Source organism: Salmo salar, chromosome 19 (genome assembly GCF_965601325.2).
Source record: "Salmo salar chromosome 19, fSalSal1, whole genome shotgun sequence".
Taxonomy (NCBI): Eukaryota; Metazoa; Chordata; class Actinopteri; order Salmoniformes; family Salmonidae; genus Salmo; species Salmo salar.
In genome coordinates this window covers 52,715,263-52,723,951 of record NC_138309.1, presented here as the reverse complement: position 1 = coordinate 52,723,951, position 8,689 = coordinate 52,715,263, and positions in this window count along the sequence as shown.

The following is an 8,689-nucleotide window of genomic DNA, read 5'->3' as shown; positions in this document are numbered from 1 at the left end:
AGTGAGCACTACCAATAATTAATTTACCGGTTTTAATTGTAAATTGAGGGCAGAGGTAATCAATCTCCTTACCAACTATCTCGGATAGTAGCGACCAGCTCTTTCTGTTGTCGGGTATTGAGAGCCGTCATGTTCCCATAGTTGAACTGTGGACAGACAAATTCTACCTGCTTGAGCCTAATAGACCTGCTATGTATTGCTTGTCACAAAATGAATGTCCTACACCTTAATATGATGTTTAGTATTGACAAGTTTTAGGAAATAAGTCATTTAATTTATAGTCATTTCCAAAAGAAAAGACACGAATAGGCCACCGGTTTCAATACATGCCACTGGAACCGGAAATTAATTGTACACCTCTGATTGTAAATCCTTGCCAAGCCTTTTGAAAAGATATAAAAACCCCTCTTCTCTCAACTGAGGAAGCCAGCTTGCCCAAATCTCTCTCCATGAACTCAAAGGGGTATTGGATAACATGAATAAAGGCAAATAGCTTCTGAGGTCTATAAAAAAAAATTGGAACCAATTGGGTCCACTGAAATGATGAACACAGCCGTTGATTTGGAATGGATGTAAATGCAGCACTAATTCAGCTTTTATTAACTAAACATAAGGACGCCACCCAGTGTTCTCACTATCGCACTGAACTTTAGTATACACAGATATTAAACCATTTTCGAAAATTCTGCCATCCCATCTTGAAACTTACTCACCCAAATTGGTACATTTGTACCAAAGCAGGTTTGTTAAACTATTATCCTCAGATAACCTCCATCGTCTATTACATATGTTATATGCTTCATCAGAAGCCAAAACGCCAATCTCTCGACACAAAAAGCTTTTGATAGACTAGAATGGTCATATCTTTGGTCGGTTTTGGAACAAATGGGACTTGGCTCCAATTAGATTAATATGATTCAAATATTACAGAATTCGTTTTTGTTCCCCACAAAGGGGCTTTATTACAGACAGAAATACTCCAGTTTCATCAGCTGTCCTGGTGGCTGGTCTCAGACGATGCCGCAGGTGAAGCCGGATGTGAACATCCAATTCTCTGGCAACAGCTCTGGTGGACATTCCTGCAGTCACCATGCCAATTGCACGCTCCCTCAACTTGAGACATCTGTGGCATTGTGTTGTGACAAAACTGCACATATTACAGTGACCTTTTATTGTCCCCAGCACAAGGTGCACTTGTAAAATGATCATCCTGTTGAATCAGCTTCTTGATATGCCACACCTGTCAGGTGGATGGATTATCTTGGCAAAGGAAAAATGCCCATTAACAGGGATGTAAACAAATTTGTGCACAAAATTTGAGTGAAATTATCTTTTTGGAACATTTCTGGGATTTTTTTTTTTTTTTTTAGCTCATGATACATGGGACCAACACTACCTGTTGCGTTTATATTTTTGTTCAGTATACACTACCAGTCAAAAGTTTTAGAACACCTACTCATTCATGGGTTTTTCTTTATTTTTACCATTTTCTACATGTGGGAACTCCTTCAAGACTGTTGGAAAAGCATTCCAGGTGAAGATGGTTGAGAGAATGCCAAGAGTGTGCCAAGCTGTCATCAAGGCAAAGGGTGGGTATTTGAAGAATCTCAAATAAATATTTTTTTTATTTTATTTGGTTAACACTATTTTGGTTACTACAGGATTCCATATGTGCTATTTCCTAGTTTTGATGTCTTCACTATTATTCTACAATGTAGAAAATAGTCAAAATAAAAAACGCTTGAATGAGTAGGTGTTCAAAATGTTTTGACTGGTTGTGTGTGTGTATTTATATACTATATACATTTTTTTTATGAAGAAATACTCCAGTCTGAACTTAAGTGACTTAAACCAGGAAGAAAGTGTGGAGAAAGGGTCATGAACTTACATTTGTGTCTTTTTAAAATGTTAAATCCATCACAGTATTTTCAATATAGCGCTATTAGCAGCACTATTTTGGTTGCTTTTTGTGGTCTCAAGACCACAGTGACTGTACATACATACCCCAACCAGAAGCCATGGATTACAGGCAACATTCACACTGAGTTAAAGGGTAGAGCTGCCGCTTTCAAGGTGCGGGACTCTAACCCGGAAGCTTACAAGAAATCCTGCTATGCCTTGCGACGAACAATCAAACAGGCAAAGCGTCAATACAGGGCTAAGATTGAATCATACTACACCGGCTCCGACGCTTGTCTTATATGGCAGGGCTTGCAAACTATTACAGACTACAAAGGGAAGCACAGCCACGAGCTGCCCAATGACACGAGCCTACCAGATGAGCTAAATCACTTCTATGCTCGCTTCGAGGCAAGCAACACTGAGGCATGCATGAGAGCATCAGCTGTTCCGGACGACTGTGTGATCACGCTCTCCGTAGCCGACGTAAGACCTTTAAACAGGTCAAAATACACAAGGCTGCGGGGCCAGACGGATTACCAGGACGTGTGCTCCGGGCATGTGCTGACCAACTGGCAGGTGTCTTCACTGACATTTTCAACATGTCCCTGATTGAGTCTGTAATACCAACATGTTTCAAGCAGGCCACCATAGTCCCTGTGGCCAAGAACACAAAGGCAACCTGCCTAAATGACTACAGACCCGTAGCACTCACGTCCGTAGCCATGAAGTGCTTTGAAAGGTTTGTAATGGCTCATATCAACACCATTATCCCAGCAACCCTAGACCCACTTCAATTTGCATACCGCCCAAACAGATCCACAGATGATGCAATCTCGATTGCACTCCACACTGCCCTTTCCCACCTGGACAAAAGGAACACTTATGTGAGAATGTTATTCATTGACTACAGCTCAGCGTTCAACACCATAGTACCCTCAAAGCTCATCACTAAGCTAAGGATCCTGGTACTAAACACCTCCCTCTGCAACTGGATCCTGGACTTCCTGACGGGCCACCCCCAGGTGGTGAGGGTAGGTAGCAACACATCTGCCACGCTGATCCTCAACACTGGAGCTCCACAGGGTTGCGTGCTCAGTCCCCTCCTGTGCTCCCTGTTCACCCACGACTGCATGGCCAGGCATGACTCCAACACCATCATTAAGTTTGCAGACGACACAACAGTGGTAGGCCTGATCACAGACAACGACGAGACAGCCTATAGGGAGGTCAGAGACCTGGCCGTGTGGTGCCAGAATAACAACCTATCCCTCAACGTAACCAAGACTAAGGAGATGATTGTGGACTACAGGAAAAGGAGGACTGAGCACGCCCTCATTCTCATCAACGGGGCTGTAGTGGAGCAGGTTGAGAGCTTCAAGTTCCTTGGTGTCCACATCACCAACGAACTAGAATGGTCCAAACACACCAAGACAGTCGTGAAGAGGGCACGACAAAGCCTATTCCCCCTCAGGAAACTAAAAAGATTTGGCATGGGTCCTGAGATCCTCAAAAGGTTCTACAGCTGCAACATCACTGTCTGGTACGGCAATTGCTCAGCCTCTGACCGCAAGGCACTACAGAGGGTAGTGCGTACGGCCCAGTACATCACTGGGGCTAAGCTGCCTGCCATCCAGGACCTCTACACCAGGCAGTGTTAGAGGAAGGCCCTAAAAATTGTCAAAGACCCCAGCCACCCCAGTCATAGACTGTTCTCTCTACTACCGCATGGCAAGCAGTACCGGAGTGCCAAGTCTAGGACAAAAAGGCTTCTCAACAGTTTTTACCCCCAAGCCATAAGACTCCTGAACAGGTAATCAAATGGCTACCCGGACTATTTGCATTGTGTGCCAACCCCCCCAAACCCTCTTTTTACGCTGCTTCTACTCTCTGTTTATCATATATGCATAGTCACTTTAAATATACATTAATGTATATACTATCTCAATTGGGCCGACCAACCAGTGCTCCCGCACATTGGCTAACCGGGCTATCTGCATTGTGTCCCGCCACCCCATCTTTTACGCTACTGCTACTCTCTGTTCATCATATATACATAGTCACTTTAACCATATCTACAGGTACATACTACCTCAATCAGCCTGACTAACTGGTGTCTGTATGTAGCCTCGCTACTTTTATAGCCTCGCTACTGTATATAGCCTGTCTTTTTACCGTTGTTTTATTTCTTTACTTACCTATTGTTCACCTAACACCTTTTTTGCACCATTGGTTAGAGCCTGTAAGTAAGCATTTCACTGTAAGGTCTACACCTGTTGTATTCGGCGCACGTGACAAATAAACTTTGATTTGATTTGAGTGAGTGAGTTTAACATTCTTCATCAAGAATATGGGCAAAATTGTATTATTGACATTGAAAGAGGTGTGGATGTTGTTCCCTTGTCATATAATTGCTACATTTAATATCAATATAGAATTAAAAATAGTATTCCAGATTGTATTTTGGGGATTATTTTTCGTGATGCGAATATGGAGTTGAGGCTGAGACAGCCTGATTAAATTTGGGTCCCGAGGCAAAACCAGTTGAGAACCACTGTTTTAAATTGTATTTCCCGGAACTAGCACTTCTTCCCATCATAAATTGGTACAGACATGATTATTCCGCCCCCTGACTGAGTATAGAGAGAAATGTGGTCTCCTATTGCCTTGGAAGAGGTGGTCTTTATATCCCTTTAAAGCTGCAATATGTAACTTTTTGGGTGACCAAATTCACATAGAAATGTCAGTTATAGATCTGTCATTCTCATTGAAAGCAAGTCTAAGAAGCAGTAGATCTGTTCTATGTGAGCTATTTCCATGCTTCCTGTTCTTAAATGTAGTTTCTGTATCTTTTACTTTTGGTTTTGTACACCAGCTTTAAACAGCTGAAAATACAATATTTTTGGTTAGGACAATATATTTCACAGCGGTTTAGATGGTACAATGATTCTCTACACAACGACTGCTTGTTTTGTCACATTGACTGAAATTACGCAAACTATTAGAATTTTAGCAACCAGGATATGGCGGCTCAATTTCTGCATATTGCTCCTTTAAACAATGTAAACTATGCTTTGGTGCTAGCATTATTGCTCATACAATGTCTATTTGGCGCAAAATAGAAAAACAATGTAATTGGGAATCACAATGGCATGCCCTTACGCCAATATTTCACAATAATGCCTTGCAGTCTTTTGCATCCCCCAATAGTCCAAATAAATTATTTGACTTCCCGAAAGGACTGATCTCTATAATATATAAACAACTTTTTGAAAGTTCTGAGCTAGCCATTAAAGTATGAACCACAGATGTAAGTGAATCTGAACAACCCTTTAACTGGAACAGAATATTTCGAAGTGCATGAATATAAATATTCAATGCATTTCATCTACAGTGTTACTTAATGATGATAGCTCCTTGAATCTCTCAATCAATCAGAGATGATTACTACTGGCAGGCATCGTTGCCACAAAAAAAGATGATGGCTCTTAGATGGCAATCACCCCACTATATATATATATATATATATATATATATATACACACAGTGCCTTGCGAAAGTATTCGGCCCCCTTGAACTTTTCGACCTTTTGCCACATTTCAGGCTTCAAACATAAAGATATAAAACTGTAATTTTTTGTGAAGAATCAACAACAAGTGGGACACAATTATGAAGTGGAACGAAATTTATTGGATATTTCAAACTTTTTTAACAAATAAAAAACTGAAAAATTGGCCGTGAAAAATTATTCAGCCCCCTTAAGTTAATACTTTGTAGCGCCGCCTTTTGCTGCGATTACAGCTGTAAGTCGCTTGGGGTATGTCTCTATCAGTTTTGCACATCGAGAGACTGACATTTTTGCCCATTCCTCCTTGCAAAACAGCTCGAGCTCAGTGAGGTTGGATGGAGAGCGTTTGTGAACAGCAGTTTTCAGTTATTTCCACAGATTCTAGATTGGATTCAGGTCTGGACTTTGACCTGGCCATTCTAACACCTGGATATGTTTATTTGTGAACCATTCCATTGTAGATTTTGCTTTATGTTTTGGATCATTGTCTTGTTGGAAGACAAATCTCCGTCTCAGTCTCAGGTCTTTTGCAGACTCCATCAGGTTTTCTTCCAGAATGGTCCTGTATTTGGCTCCATCCATCTTCCCATCAATTTTAACCATCTTCCCTGCCCCTGCTGAAGAAAAGCAGGCCCAAACCATGATGCTGCCACCACCATGTTTGACAGTGGGGATGGTGTGTTCAGGGGATGAGCTGTGTTGCTTTTACGCCAAACATAACGTTTTGCATTGTTGCCAAAAAGTTCGATTTTGGTTTCATCTGACCAGAGCACCTTTTTCCACATGTTTGGTGTGACTCCCAGGTGGCTAGTGGCAAACTTTAAACGACACTTTTTATGGATATCTTTAAGAAATGGCTTTCTTCTTGCCACTCTTCCATAAAGGCCAGATTTCTGCAGTATACGACTGATTGTTGTCCTATGGACAGAGTCTCCCACCTCAGCTGTAGATCTCTGCAGTTCATCCAGAGTGATCATGGGCCTCTTGGCTGCATCTCTGATCAGTCTTCTCCTTGTATGAGCTGAAAGTTTAGAGGGACGGCCGGGTCTTCGTAGATTTGCAGTGGTCTGATACTCCTTCCATTTCAATATTATCGCTTGCACAGTGCTCCTTGGGATGTTTAAAGCTTGGGAAATCTTTTTGTATCCAAATCTGGCTTTAAACTTCTCCACAACAGTATCTCGGACCTGCCTGGTGTGTTCCTTGTTCTTCATGATGCTCTCTGCGCTTTAAACGGACCTCTGAGACTATCACAGAGCAGGTGCATTTATACAGAGACTTGATTACACACAGGTGGATTCTATTTATCATCATTAGTCATTTAGGTCAACATTGGATCATTCAGAGATCCTCACTGAACTTCTGGAGAGAGTTTGCTGCACTGAAAGTAAAGGGGCTGAATAATTTTGCACGCCCAATTTTTCAGTTTTTTATTTGTTAAAAAAGTTTGAAATATCCAATAAATTTCGTTCCACTTCATGATTGTGTCCCAGTTGTTGTTGATTCTTCACAAAAAATTACAGTTTTACATCTTTATGTTTGAAGCCTGAAATGTGGCAAAAGGTCAAAGTTCAAGGGGGCCGAATACTTTCGCAAGGCACTGTATATATATATATATATATATATATATATATATATATATATATATATATTATATATAAGGTATGTGGACTCACCTTCACATTAGTGGATTTGACTATTTCAGCCACTCCCATTGCTGACAGGTGTATAAAATTGAACACACAGCTATTCAATCTCCATAGACAAACATTGGCACTGTCATAGGATGCCACCTTTCCAACAAGTCAGTTCATCAAATTTCTGCCCTGCTAGAGCTGCCCAGGTCAACTGTAAGTGCTGTTATTGTGAAGTGGAAACATCTAGGAGCAACAACGGCTCAGCCGCAAAGTGGTAGGCCACAAAAGCTCACAGAAGGGGACCACCGAGTGCTGAAGTGTGTAGCATGTAAAAATCGTCTGTCCAAGGTTGCAACACTCACTACCAAGTTCCAAACTGCTTCTGGAAGCAACATCAGCACAGCATCATGTTGTGGGGGTGCTTCACTGCAGGAGGGCCTGGTGCACTTCACAAAATAGATGGCATCATGAGGTAGGAAAATTATGTGGATATATCGAAGCAACATCTCAAGACATCAGTCAGGAAGTTAAAGCTTGGTCGCAAATGGGTCTTCCAAATGGACAATGACCCCAAGCATACTTCCAAAGTTGTGGCGAAATGGCTTAAGGACAACAAAGTCAAGGTATTGGATTGGCCATCACAAAGCCCTGACCTCAATCCTATAGAAAATATGTGGGCAGAACTGAAAAAGTGTGTGCGAGCAAGGCCTACAAACCTGACTCAGTTACCCCTGCTCTGTCAGGAGGAATGGGCCAAAATTCACCCAACTTATTGTGGGAAGCTTGTGGAAGGCTATCCGAAACGTTTGACCCAAGTTAAACAATTTAAAGTCAATGCTACCAAATACTAATTGAGTGTATGTAAACTTCTGACCCACTGGGAATGTAATGAAAGAAATAAAAGCTGAAATAAATCATTCTCTCTACTATTATTCTGACATTTCACATTCTTAAAATAAAGTGGTGATCCTAACTGACCTAAGACAGGGAATTTTTACTCTGATTAAATGTCAGGAATTGTGAAAAACTGAGTTTTAATGTATTTGGCAAAGGTGTATGTAAACTTCCGACTTCAACTGTACATATACATTCTTTTTTTTAGAATATACCTGTAGAAAAGGCCCATGGAATTAGTGGATTAATCCTTTAATTCATTGTCACTTACTCAGCTGGTCCAGGGGCGCTTTAATTTGTTCAGGTGGAAATGTCCGACAGATCTCCACTCCATAAATGGAGGAAATCGTCATCGCCTGATCGCGCTGCTTTCTCTTCCTTCACTCTGTCCAATCCAGAAGTTCTGTGCGTCCATGAATCCACGTAAATCCACCCAATCTGTTACCTTTCATCTGAACTATCTGTTGCGATTGGGAGAGTGGGCCATCAGTTGTTGTTTAGAGTTATTACCGCGGAGCGCGGCTTGGAGCGCACCGCTCCAAACATATTGTGTAATGTGAATGGTCAATGATCACTGCCCTACGGATCATAATAGGCCAATTATGCAATCGATATGCTTAATATGTAATGAAATTACATGTACACATGAAGACACTTGAAAGGGTGAAATAAGAAAGTCATTGTTTGTTGA